General features: G+C 39.9%; 1 long non-coding RNA gene across 1 annotated transcript; it reads left to right on the forward strand.

Moving 5' to 3' along the window:
• Window positions 1-2,985: 2,985 nt before the first annotated feature.
• On the forward strand, window positions 2,986-4,215 carry LOC124882527. The gene is made up of 3 exons (XR_007041922.1): window positions 2,986-3,638; window positions 3,718-4,064; window positions 4,144-4,215. It is a non-coding gene; the product is annotated as an uncharacterized LOC124882527 (long non-coding RNA).
• Window positions 4,216-14,146: the final 9,931 nt, after the last annotated feature.

The following is a 14,146-nucleotide window of genomic DNA, read 5'->3' on the forward strand; positions in this document are numbered from 1 at the left end:
CAGATGATTGTTTCTACACCATGCCACAAAGCGGTCCACCAGCTCCCTGTACCTCAGCTTCTTGTACTCAACTTCATCTCTGATCCACCCCACGACTGCAGAATCATCAGAATATTTCTGCAGGTGACAGGAGTCTGTCTTGTACTGAAAGTCTGAGGTGTACATAGTGAAAAGGAATGGTGAGAGTACAGTCCCCTGTGGTGCTCCTATGCTGTCCAGATGACAGTGGGTTTGTTGAAGCAGGTGTATGATGACACCTTCAACTCCAACTCCATAGCGATAAGCAAACTGAAGGGGGTCCAAATGGTTTGCTGACTCAGGTGGGCCAACAGGAGTCTCTCTAGGACCTTCATGATGTGAGATGTCAGGGCAACAGGTCTATGGTCATTAAGGAATGATGGGTGAGTTTTCTTTGGTACCGGAACAAGAGCCATCAGGATGATCGGGGCATGTCGGAAGGGGAAGATTGGGTCAAAAATTGGCATACAAATCCTGCTGTGTGAACCAGGCATTAGTCCTTAAGTGAGAGTTCCTAAAGTGAATAAATGTTAAAAGTAGTGAGGAGGACTTTTAATAAGCTTAATAATTGTCTTAAGCAGAGAAGATGACGGAAAGATTGAGAGAAAGGAGAGATATTCCCCGGACAATTAGCAACAGTGAATTAATAAAACGCTACTGGCTTGATCGTGCAAAGGTCCACCCCCTAGACAGTCAAAAAAAATAATAATCTATCTATATCTATCTATATCTATCTATCTATCTATCTATCTATCTATCTATCTATCTATCTATCTATCTATCTATCTATTTATCTATCTATCTATCTATCTATCTATCTATCTATCTATCTATCTATCTATCTATCTATCTATCTATCTATCTATCTATCTATCTATCTATCTATCTATCTATCTATCTATCTATCTATCTATCTATCTATCTATCTATCTATCTATCTATCTATCTATCTATCTATCTATCTATCTATCTATCTATCTATATCTATCTATCTATCTATCTATCTATCTATCTATCTATCTATCTATCTATCTATCTATCTATTTATCTATCTATCTATCTATCTATCTATCTATCTATCTATCTATCTATCTATCTATCTATCTATCTATCTATCTATCTATCTATCTATCTATCTATCTATCTATCTATCTATCTATCTATCTATCTATCTATCTATCTATCTATCTATCTATCTATCTATCTATCTATCTATCTATCTATCTATCTATCTATCTATCTATCTATCTATCTATCTATCTATCTATCTATCTATCTATCTATCTATCTATCTATCTATCTATCTATCTATCTGTAGGAAAATGACCAACATGACAAGTAAACATAATAATAAGCAAATCAAAATAATGGTGAGCATGTAAATAAGCTACATTCAAACATTTTGATGCTGTGTGACAATTATGCATATGTTTTCTGAGTTTTATCATCATGATTTACACATTTCTTAATCCTATCTAAATTCTATGATCAGTTACTTTCTCTCTATAGATTACAAGGAGCACATTTGTTACAACCAATCATAGCTCTTGGAAGACAGCATCACACCTAGCAACGTGGTCAACCACACCTCCTCACTAATATAGGAATTTCTGTCATCTCCTCGCTCCGAGTTGCTCTCAGCAGAGAACTGACTCCTAAGCTAGGAGTCCTTGGCAGGATTTTTTAGGCTAAGGTAGGAGCTCTCTGAGAGGACTCTGAGAATGTTGGAGAATATGGGCGCAGTTGTTTTCTTTTGGTTGATTAATAAATCTTGAAACACAGTTGAACACAACTGAAGAATTCACCAGAAGATGGCCCTTACGGTCCAAAAGGTTCTGATGCCTCAAAAAGAGCCTGAGATATATTGATGAGACATGTTACTCTTAGCCTTGCATCTTGTTGTGTTGACTCAGTGCACCGGACTAGGTCCCTTGACCTGCGGTTCTGAACGTCTCATTCCTTAACTATGTGGACAGAGAGAAAATGTCCACAACATTTGTTTGACCCAGCATCAAAGTTGTCTTTCTAGGGAAGCACTGGCTGTTGTCATCTTCACACAGATGTTGGAGGTTCGGGAGTTCCTCTTCTTGGATTTAGGATTGTAAGCGGTTTGAAAAATAATTTTAGATTTTGGTGAGTAAAACAACACAGTCAAATTTTAACTAAATGTATCTAACAGTAGGTCCTTCTGGACATGCTTTTTTATGTCCCACTGTCTCCTGCCTCCATTTCCAGCATCAATAATCATTGACTTCTGTGTACATAACCATCAAATGCAAACATGATTGAGGTTCATAAAATAGCTTTAGCACGAATTGCTGTGATGTTTGGAGATTTCAGTTGCTTAAGACAGTAGAAATCCAATTTCTTCTTCGCCCCAATGGCACTAGCCGTTAGCTTCAGGATCTTGACTTATGGTGAATAAAGTTGCCAAGAGAGTTATCTACTCCGTCTCAGAGCAGTAAGATATAATATGCTTATAACCTTTGAAGAAATCCTTACTCCAAAAAACATGAACTATCCCTTTAAGCCAGCTGCAGCAGAGTGCACCTTTTTAAAGCAAATAAGAGTAGAATCTAATCTAGCAGTTTCACTCACTCCCACACGTTAGATGACCAAGCCTCACTATTTCCTGCCCTTTTCAAATCAATAGCAATCACAGGGGCACAGTAGCAGAAATAGATGATCGACTCACACTAACAATACACCCTCTGCTGCAGTTCAGTGCTGAACTGTGGAACCATGAAAGTGAGCAGAACTAAATGTTGTGACTGTAAAATATTAGGCTGTCGCTGCCATCACGCTACGCTGACTTTCTACAGTGGTCCATTTGTGAATCCCCAAAATATATGCGAGTGCTGCCTCACGCAGGTCTGCCCGGACTGTTATCTCGGCTTTGGCGCTGAGCAGTATGAAAAAGAGCAGGCCACGAGACAGGACAATAAGAGGATTTCACAGTCTGGTGTTATGTCACAGCACTGTTTTTCTTTTTTTTTTTTTCTAACCCTGAACAGCTCTAATTAAACTGGCAATGACTGGACAGCAGACCTGTCTGAAGGGAAACAAACAGAAACGTTGGTTGAGTAAACGGGATCCGAGCCGAGTCATGACAGCAGCTAAAGAGACCCTGGTGATGGAGGTGGGATGCTCTGCAGACAAGCTGTCCTGAGCTTTTAGTAATGGTTTGTGGTTTTGGGGTGTGTTTTGGATTAAATAGTGTCTCATAATGCAACCAATTTCAAACCGCTTGATTGATGTTGGAGAATAATTTTATTAATACCATATGCTTTGAACCCTAATGGTGTTCTTCTGTGTAATTTATAAACACTTTGTCATGATCCTGATGCTGTTCCAGGTTTGTTTGTCATGTTTTCCCCTCCCATCCTGGAGGGCAGAGCCGTTCCTCCTCCACTAAAGCTCATCATGTCATATCCACCCACGGTGGTTGTGTGCAGGCTGGGTGCAGGCTGTGTTTTTGTGCTGTGTTTCTTTCCTTCTACTCGGGGTGTGACTGGCAGGTGCTTCTGCGCAGCTGTTGCTCATCAGGGAGCAATCAACCTGGGCTTTAAGAGGAGTGGAGAACCAGAGGGAGGCGTCTGCTCGTTGTCTCACATAGCGTGGTAAACAGCTAGACCTCTGCTGCTCTGCGGTTATTTCAACTGATTACTGACTTTTTGTGTTTTCTCCTCTGGCTCTTAGGAAGATGTTTTTTGACGGAGATTCTGTGGTCTTTTGTGCCTCCAGTTAATTCTTGCCATGTTCTTCTGAGGATCAAGGTAATTCATGCCTCGATGTCTCAGCTGTGAGCCTCCACGCTGCCTCCTCCCCGGACCCAGGGTTCTAGAGTTCACCTGCTTCTGAAAACCTTCCACCTGCCTGTCCACCCTCCCACAGAAATACCCCCTTTTATGGAAAGGATCAAAAACAAGGAAACACTGAGTCTGAAGAACCTGGAAACACTTTCCCTTCAGCTGCACCCATCTGCCAACCTCAACCATCGTGGAACAGCATTATTCCTCCCAGGTTTAGCTGAGAGTTCTGCCTTCGTAAGTCAAAACCAAAGAAACTGTTTAGTATTTTTGCCATCTATGCAGGACTTCTCTAAGCCTCTCTTTTCTCCCTCAGTGAGACCTCAATCCTGTTGCTGATATAGTCCTGGTTCCAGAGCACATCTACTCCTGTAAAACCTAATAAATTGTTTAAACGTTGCCTTGGTTCACTCGTGGTTGCGTTATTCAGAGTCTGGTAAAACCCATTATGGCACGTTGTTCATTAGGTTGCTGCGTAAGAAGACCAGAGGAACTCTCACTTATTGCCAGATTGTCCATATATGGTTGTGTTAATCTACCTCACTTTATTATTTTATCCCTTGTTAAAAAATGCTTCCTCTGCATTCTATTAGTCTCTCTTACCTATAGTTTATCTGGTCTTTCCTCTATAGAACCTGCTTCACCCTCTGGCTACTTCCTGGTTTGAGCCACAGTTTTACTGTGTTTTATCTTAACCAGCCCACCTGTTCACCCTCCATATATACATCACCTGGAGTGACACCTAAGGTAGTTGCAAGCCATCATCTCCTTGGTTTGTTGCATTCATTTTATTTTATTCTTTTTACACTTTTGTCTTTCTCTCTTACTCTTCTGGTTTATGATCACCAAGCCATTTTACACTTTGGACATTACCATAAGTCAATTTTGAAATTTACATCTAAGGATAAAGCATTAAACTCATTACCATCCCCCTCCAACATACCAGTTTATCTGCATCACACACCCTTCAGCTGTCTGTGAAGAAAGCGTTTGTTTAGACAGCGAAAATGAGGTGCTGTTCTGGTGAGGATTAAGGCTTTCCTGAGGTCTTCTAAAAGAAACCTCAAATCTTGTTGGAGTAAATGTTCTTCCTTGCCCTGGTTTCAGCCAGTTGTTCCTGGAGCATCGGTGGACCATGCTCACCTGCTGGTAGCAGCTTCTTTTCTCCGTCTTGTCTTCGTGACTCAAGCTTGGCATGGAGCTCAGTAATCTTTCTCTGCTGAGTCGGACCTCGCCTACAGTCATGGATGAGGTGATTGTCCACCTGGTTCTTATTAATGCTAGAACTCTAGTGAGCAAGATGTTTATTCTAAATGAGTTTTTTTTACTTCATGAGAGTTGGATTTTGTTTCTGAGGGAGACATGTCTTCGAGCTGGTGAGTTCACCCTGTCCTCAGAACTTCTTCCTCCTGATTGTAGATTCTTCAGCTTCCCTCGAACTGCAGGTAAAGGTGGAGGAGTCACTGTCGTGTTCTGATCCTGTTTTTAGTGTCAGCAGATTCCAGCTCGAGCTTCAGCTTGTGGAAATAATGTGAATCCCCAGTGCTCTGCGTGTTGATCTACAGGCTAAATTTAATAACGATAAGTACTTTGCGGACTTATTGTCATCTTTTTTGAATTATGATCAGATTATTACTGTTTCAGATTTTAACATTCATGTGTGTTGTGAGACAACAATACAACTCTCACTGAAGTTTTGTTTTTTTTAAGAGTCATAGATGGTGATGGGTGTAGGATATGGCAGGAAGGATGTCCTGCAGTCATCTGTATGCAGCAGATCAAAAGAAGCCTCTGACTGAATACATTCTGGGGTTGTGTTAGTCTTTGTAAGAAGATCAGGACCTAAGCTGTCTTAAGTACAGTTTGCTCAATCAGATGATTGTTTCCACACAATGCTATAAAGCGGTCCAGCAGCTCTCTGTACTCAGCTTCTTGTCCATCTTTGACAAAGTCAATGACTGCAGAGTCATTTGAATATTTCTCCAGATGCTAGGACTCTGACTTGTACTAGAAGTCTGGGGAGTACAGAGTGAAAAAGAATGGTTTGATTTCAGTCTCTTGTGGTGCTCCTGTGCTGGTGACCAAGTGATTGTACAAGTAACCCTTCAGTCTCACAAGCTGTGGTCTGTGATCCAGCTTTGATCACGTATCTTCTTCACCTGACTTTAGTGCAAGGCTTTGTACAGATGACAGTGGGTTTGTTTAAGCAGGTGTAGGACGGCATCTTAAACTTTAGCTCCTCAGCGATAAACAAACAGCACTGGGTCCTGAAAGGTTCTTTTTGCCTACTCCGGCCTGCCAACAGGAGCCTCCTCAGGACCTTCATGATGTGGGATGTGGACAACAGGTTTATAATGACTGAGGAATGATCTTTAATACTGGAAAAGGGCAAAATGTCTTCCAAAGGACTGAGACCTTCTCCTGGGTCAGGTCAAAGTTGAACAGTTGCTGCAGAATCCCACAAAGTTGGTTCACACAGGTCTTCAAGACTCAGGGGCTGAAATCACCTGGACCTGCAGCCTCACTCTGATTCAACTTTTCCAGCAGCCTCTTCACCTGACTTCTAGATACGGACAGGCAAAAGAGCGATATATCCTTCTGCGGTTGTTCCAGTTGGACATAAACAAAGGGCATGTGGCTGGTTAACCTACAGAGTTATAACATAACAGAGCTTATGCTTGGTTTAATGCTTTTTATCATAGGTTATCACAGGACAGCTTCTGCTGTACTCAAAATCATCATTTGTGTTCGTAACGTCAAGTGTTGCTGTGGGCATCAGTGAAAGCTGCAGCAGAGTGATGAGGCTCGTGGTTATTTTAGTGAAGCTGAGTCCAGATGAGTGTGTGGTGCCTGAATCAGGGCCAGGGCCTATCAGCTAAAAGAACGTAGGTGGAAACATTTAGTAATGTTCCAAATTAATAACAAAATCTCTCATAATTCCATTATGGTACTTCATTACTTACATGCTTAAAGTACCATTTTAATCCTCCCACACTCTGAACGCTGGCCTTTTGTATCCCAGCTGTCTCCAGAGCTCAGATTTTATACTAAATACAACACTTTGCAGTTCAGACATGTACAATATTTTAAAAGAAAATACACATGCATGCTGTTTTAGATTACAATCTGGAACAATTCAAGAGAGAGTTCAGGTTTTGGATAGACATCCAGGCAGTGCAGAGTCATTACAAATTTTATAACTTGTTCATCCTTGGCTGATTATAAAAGAAGAAATTCAGAGTGCGCATTCACACCGTCACTGAGCTGACGTGAAATGAGGGGTTGTCGTGCACCCAATGACTAATCGCTCTCTGCCTCTCAGCTAACCCTGCAGGCATGAAGGGAAAGGGCGTTAATCTGCAGAGGACTAGCTGGGGAATTGGTCCCCTTTGGGGACTGTGCTTTGGTTTGTTCATCAGGGTGAAAACAGACACTGTTTTAAGGAGTTGCTTCTATTAAATATTAAAAGTCAAGTCCAATGTTAAACATCAAGGGCATGAACCAGGGAGTTCATCTATTATAGAATGACTCCTGCTGAAATGTGATGCTTTAAATAGTATGAGGTTAGCCTTTTCTTCTGAAACTTGACCCCACATTACAACTGGAAATGTGCAGAAGAGAAAATGGATGCTTTTTCTGAGTGGATATGACTGCTGTCGAATTTCCACAACAGCATTATGCAATATTTCATATCTGCCACTTCAATGAGGCAATCAAATAATGCTTATTCTGTTGTGGGGCTGTCGCTTCGTTCACTGGTGATGTTAAGTATTGAAGAAGAAGGCTGCAGTCAAAAATAGACGACACATCAGTAACTTCTCTGTTTCTGATCAGTTGCAGGATTTGTTTCTCAGCAGACAGTGCTGATGCCTTGTTTTGTCAAGCTATCTTTGAAAGGGCTAGACACTGACCTAATAGGGATGCTAGACACACACCTCATGTCCGGTAAATTATATTTATACTTTTTCCTCATGAGTTGGCTAAAACCTTTCAAGCCAGAACCTCCTACAAACCCAAGGTTGTTTTTAGATACTTTGGGAATGACATGCGCTTTTACGTGGTAGTAATTAACACATAAAGTTCCCAATTAATAGTGTGTTTGCACTGATTTTCTGAGTTTCTGAGTTTAGGTGTGTTGAGAGGACCCAAATTCGGAAAGGAACCAGAAAAGATGCAGAAACAGCGTGTTTATTAAAAACTAAACTTACAAAAAGCAGGACCAGAAAGCAAAAGCTCCACCTTGATGGTGTTATAGCAGAAATGGGAAAAAACAGTTGGACTTAGCAGACTGACTGGACTCTGGATAAATATATAGTGGGGTGAGTGATTACTTGGATGAAAAGCATTTACCATTAATAATGAAGCTAATGACTGGCTGAACAGAAACTATGACATAGATGACATAGAAATGATCACCAAACCGAACATAACCCAACACAGAGCACAACACTACGAAACTACAGAGATTATCACAAAGAGGAGTGACAGCAGAACAGGAACTAGAGTAACAAAATGAAGCGGGAATGGGGTCTACAAAGAGAAACAGAAAGCATGTAAAGGTGTATATATGGAGAGGAGGGTGTCTAGATAACCATCAGGGTTATCTCTGCCTTTTGCAGATGATGTGGTTCTGTTGGCGTCTTTAAGTCAAGGCCTGGTGCTGTTCGCGACTGAATCTAAGACCCTGGTTCTCCATCTGACAAAGACGGTTTCCCTACTTCAGTATGTGCTTAAGTCTGTTCACAAGCTTCGAGAGGATGGAGATAGATACGGATGAATAGATAATGGTCTCACCTGCTGTGCCTTGCTCGGTTTGTCATGGTGAAGAAAGCTGTGAGCCAAAAAGCAAAGCTCTTGATTTACTGGTCAATCTGTATCCCTTCCCTCACCTGTGGTCATGAGATGTTAATGACAACCAAAAGAACACAACACCAAATACAAGCAGCTTCCCTGTAGGATGGCCTAGCTCAGCCTTAAAGATATGTTTAGAAGCTATGCCATCTAGGACAAGCTCATCACAAAGCCTCTACTCCACATTCATAGTCAGTTGAGGTGGCTTGGGGAGCTGAAGAATGCCTTTTGGAAATGTGTCTGGATGACATTTATGGAGGTCCTGCAGGCACATTCTACTCAGACAAAACTTAAATAATTACTTGTCACCAATACCCCCCTCACACAATGTCTGTCTGCATTGCAACAGTAATAAATATTCATTTATCTTTACATGCAGAATGATTATCTGATTAATTTAGCCTTTATTTATTTCACCACTTAAGGGCATTGACAGACTGCATATAGAACATTGAACCTTTATCGGAAGATCATCAAGTTGTGAGTTCACAAAAAAATCAACATACCCTGTCCTGACGCAGTCAAACTCTGAATTTCTACACCCTTCATCCCAACACACATGCAAAATACAAAACAATAATGCATCAAAAGCAACAAACATGCTTAATCATTGTAACAGGATTTTAGGTTCCACAAAAATGTGCTTCATTACCTCACCACTTCTAGATACATGCCTGGCAAGATAAGACATAGTGTGACAGCAGTGGAGACACAGACGTAAGCCAAACACTATATGTCTGTTCCGGAGAGCAGAATGCATTTCAGACAACAATTCGGACGACAGATTGGACTAGAAATTTAAATTGAGGCTGACTACTAGAGGTGAAAGTAAATTATGCTCCTGTGGAATCCTTGGTCCTTCAGTATTTACACTAATTTGCTTAATAGCTTTCATAACCTGTGGTAGAGAGCAATTTGTTCAAAGAATCAAATAAAGAAAAGAAATACTCATTTGAAAAAGCTGAAATGATGTCTTTTTTTTAATCTCCTTTATTTTCTCACTGACAAGCCTAAACAAATACCAGTTACCATAATGTATACATTGGCTTTAAATGATGGAATTGAGCTTAGAAGTTTGGATTTTAGTGTATATGATTAGATACAGTAAATGATCATACACTAAATTCAAAGCTAAATCCAACACTGTCACACCATTAGAGGTGCTGAGGTAACACAATTAAGGACCGCTATGCTCAGCAGCACGGCAGTATTGATTTTGATCAGTAATGTTTGATTTGTTCAGAGCTGCTCCACACATTATCTGTTGCTCTGTTTTAATTTGTTTTGCTGAGGGATTTAGAGTCAGCGTTCCTTCTGGTACTTAATGAGGTGTATTTATTTTAGCTGTGGAGCCAAGGGAGGCTGACGGTGTTGTCACTGAAACTGTTTATTGCACATTGATCCAACAGACGAATTCTCATTCCACACCAGCCCGTGATTTAACGCTCCCCCTCACAGCGCCGATCATTGGTCTTCATGGTGGGCGGCGGTCTTGGCCAAACCGAGCTCTACGCCAAAGCCCCCCGGGCCTTTATAAATGTACGGATGATGGATATACACCGGTCAGTCGCAACATGAAATCAGAAGGCAGGTTAAGTGAATAACATTGATTATCCCGTTACAACAGCATCTGTTAATGTGTGGGGGAAAACAAGCACTGTGAAGCCAGCTTGATAAGTGAAAGAAAGGAAGATTAGGCAGCCATGAGCATCATTTGAGTATCACTTGATGCAAACTCTGCCATGATAAAAGATTTTGAGGGTTTTCATTTAGTTATTACTATGTGTCTATGTTTTTTTAAACTGTTATTTTATTTTAAAAGAACACAACACAGAAAGTGTTTGTCTGCAGTACAAAAACATTTAAGGGTCACACTTAGGGCTGAAAGATGAGATCCTCAGGTGAGGGTGGATACTAGCTGGGTATTTTTAAAGCTAATCCTACAATAAGCTAATTGATAATAGCTATTGCTAACAAGCTAATACCCGAATTTTAAACAGGCAAAAGCAGCTTTTGACATGTTAATGTAGCTCTGATCACAAAAACATCATGGCTTTTTTAGGAGAACGCTATTTTATGAACATTTAAACCATGTTAAAGTTTTTCAATTTTCTGATTTTTCAGATACAAAATTGAGCAGCCTTACTAGATGTTTTGTGCCAACTATTGGCAAATATGTAACCCACTCCAATAAATAATATCTACGTGCAGAAGGTCACACCTGGAAGGAAATCAACAGTGATAACTGGGATAAAAAGTAAATAGAAATATGTGTTAATACTAAGTTTTTAGAAAATAATACACAATCTAACTAAATATTACATGGGGTTTGAATATTTTTATGCTTATTTATATGACTACACCGAAAATACTGAAATACAATAAGAAAAAAGTGACAAGTGATGATTTAATTAAATGAGTAGAAAATATTTTGTTTACATATACAAAATAGAAAGCAAGATCAAAATGGCAGTTTATGAGTATGAGAGTATGATTTGGCAGATTAGAGCCCAGGTTTGCATTGGTAGCTTATTTACATAGATGCTTATGATTATTTAAACAAGAAAAGGAGGTAGCCGGCGTGTCAGCAATAATCTCCTTCTTTCTAGTGTGAATATTTGCCACCAACACCCTGTAATATTTTTGTTTTGTAAGGCAAGGCAAGTTTATTTGTACAACAAATTTCAGCAAAAAGACAATTCAAAGTACTTTACATGATGACAAAAGACATTTAAAAACAAGTAAATTGCAGTGGCCTGATAAAGGAGAGTAAAGAAAAGTTTGACCACAGATTGATATTAATGACCTCAACCTTTTTGTAAAATTGTAAGACTAAACAAACCCCTTGCAGGAAAATTTTAATTTTTAACCCATTCATTGATGCACTTGGTGCTTTTTGGTCCATTTATGCACCAGAATATCAAATGTTTCTCCCAGGGGAGGAGGTAATTCCTAAGAACCCTTTTGGCCAATTACAAGTTTGGGTAATGGGGGAATATTGTAAACCGCATTACTCAGACAGCTCATCTGACTAAAAACACTTTACTTGTTCTATTCTCAGTTTGGCTTGAGTGAGCTTCCTACCTCCATATGGTAAACGGCCTGCATTGTATAGCGCTTTATCAAGTCTGAGGACTCAATGTCTAAGAACACACTACAGTCTGTCATCTACCCATTAATACACACATTCACACATGACAGTGGTAAGCTACATTGTAGCCACAGCTGCCATGGGGCAGACTGACAGAAGTGAGGCTGCCGTACAAAGGCGCCACCAGGTGCTCTGACCACCATCACCAGGCAAGGCGGGTGAAGTATTTTTCCCAAGGACACAAAGACAACGATGGACGGAACAGGGATTGGAACCAGCAATCCACCAGCTACAGTCCGAACCCCTACCAGCTGAGCCACCGACACCCCATTCCTATGGAAAACAATCATACACGTCTTTGTAAATCATCTTCCAATGGTTTAAAGGTTCATAAAAATTGTGATTTCATAAACCACTTTTTAGGCACTAGTAGCCTTTATTGACAGTTACCAGACAGAAAATGGGCAGAGTGAGAAGGGGGGGAAAACATGCAGCAAAGGTTTAAGGTCGGGAACCAAACGTGAGACAACTGCATCGAGGACTATAACCTCTATATATGGGCCGTCCGCTCTACTGCTACACCATGCAACTGCAGTTTTTTCAAGTCTGTAGAGCTTAATTTTGGTTAAACCGTTGGCTTCCGCCTCCGTTGCCAACTGGTCTGTAAGATTTATTTATTAAAGGTAAGCTATAAAAGTTAACCCAAGTCCTACTTTGAAAATTCTAAACTATACCTTAAACACTAGGAAACAGCGCTTCACTAGAATCCTTACTGCCTGAATTTATTTAAAGTTTGTGTCAACTTTGTCAGTTTAAATAGAGGACAAACAATAGATTTAAATGTTGGTATTTATTATGTAAAGCTAGAAAAACTAAACCCTTATTTAGACGCCAAAGTGCTTCCAATACCAATCTTGGTATGTGTGGAATATGCATTAGGGCTGCAATAAGACTGGAAGCGGTTTGAGGTGCAGTCTGGACTATAATCTAAAAGATTGTGTCAAATGTCACCAATGTGTTTGGTTGTTTCAACACTGCATAAATTAATAAAATAACCTTCACTTTTGTCCTACATGGGAAAGTCATTGTTACCTAGATTCACTGGAACATTTTCTTGACAGGTGATCCACAAAGTCACCTTCTACCTCCTTTTTAATTAAGCTAGCAGCTTTTGTTCTGAAAGGGAATTATTTCTTTTTAAACAACAAACCACACCTCCTAGCTTTCAAGACTGCAAAAATAACCAAAATGGCACCAGTTTATCTAGCCTATTTGTTTTTCTCTGGGAAGAGCTTCTTTACATAGATTTTTATTTTTTTATCTGGAAGGGATCAGTCACTATTTTGCTGGAGTTTGTAGGATTTTTAAATGGACACTGAAGGTTTACGTTTTAGACTTGATCACAGCACAGAAGAACCCAACTTTCTTGGCATAAAAATAAACAAAAAAGACAAATATTTATCTACCTCTCTTTACTCCAAACCTACAAATCAGGATAAATTAATGGCGGATGTTTTCACCACTTGGAAATGGTTAAGCCAGCTCACTAGACTAAAATGAATTAGTGACATTCCAGAGCAATGCAATTACAGTAAAGGAGATGTTGCAAAAATTAAATGAAGGAAAACAAACCATCAAATCTTAAAATCAAATCTTGTGTTTTTGCACAATCTTCACACCAACAATGAAGAATATTATAGGAATCATTTTAAACATTCACAACCACCAGTGATGACTGACAAGAGAGGTAAAAACAGTAGGAATTGTACAGGACCCCTAAAACCTCAGCAACAATCTTGATAACTCACAACCTACAAGGTAATTTCAAGCATGGATTCCCTTGTATGCAGATTGGTCAGGCTGTTTATCTTTAATGAGTGATTGGCTCATTTAAATTTTTGCTGTTACACCCTTCTTTATACAAATACAAACTGGTGTTTTGTAACGATCCTGATAAAGGTGCTGGTCCGATAATTGGGTTGGTTTCTCAGTACTTCAAGTGCTGCAGAAGTCTTCACCTCACCCAAGTCATTGTTACCCACATGTTTACAGTCACTTACAATATGTCAATTCAAAGATCAAATTAGTGAAGTCGCTGTTGGCTCCTCTTGGACTAACTTTTAGCCAAATAACAAATCCCTATTTCATCAAAGTTACAGTAAAACAGGATAGAGGACTTTGAAGATCTCTTAGCTGTTGTGTGACAGTTTCAAAGTAACATCACAGGGATCTGCTCGTGCCTCTGCATGCTGACGTGAAAAGAGGGGCATGAAAACACTGTCCCAGTTTCTTAAGAATACACAAAAGCATTTTTTGAAAAGAAAATATGAAGGGTTTATTTTCAAAGTGCCCAACCACTTCTGAGCATCTGGTAGGT

This window comes from Girardinichthys multiradiatus, chromosome 15, assembly GCF_021462225.1.
Source record: "Girardinichthys multiradiatus isolate DD_20200921_A chromosome 15, DD_fGirMul_XY1, whole genome shotgun sequence".
Classification (NCBI taxonomy): domain Eukaryota; kingdom Metazoa; phylum Chordata; class Actinopteri; order Cyprinodontiformes; family Goodeidae; genus Girardinichthys; species Girardinichthys multiradiatus.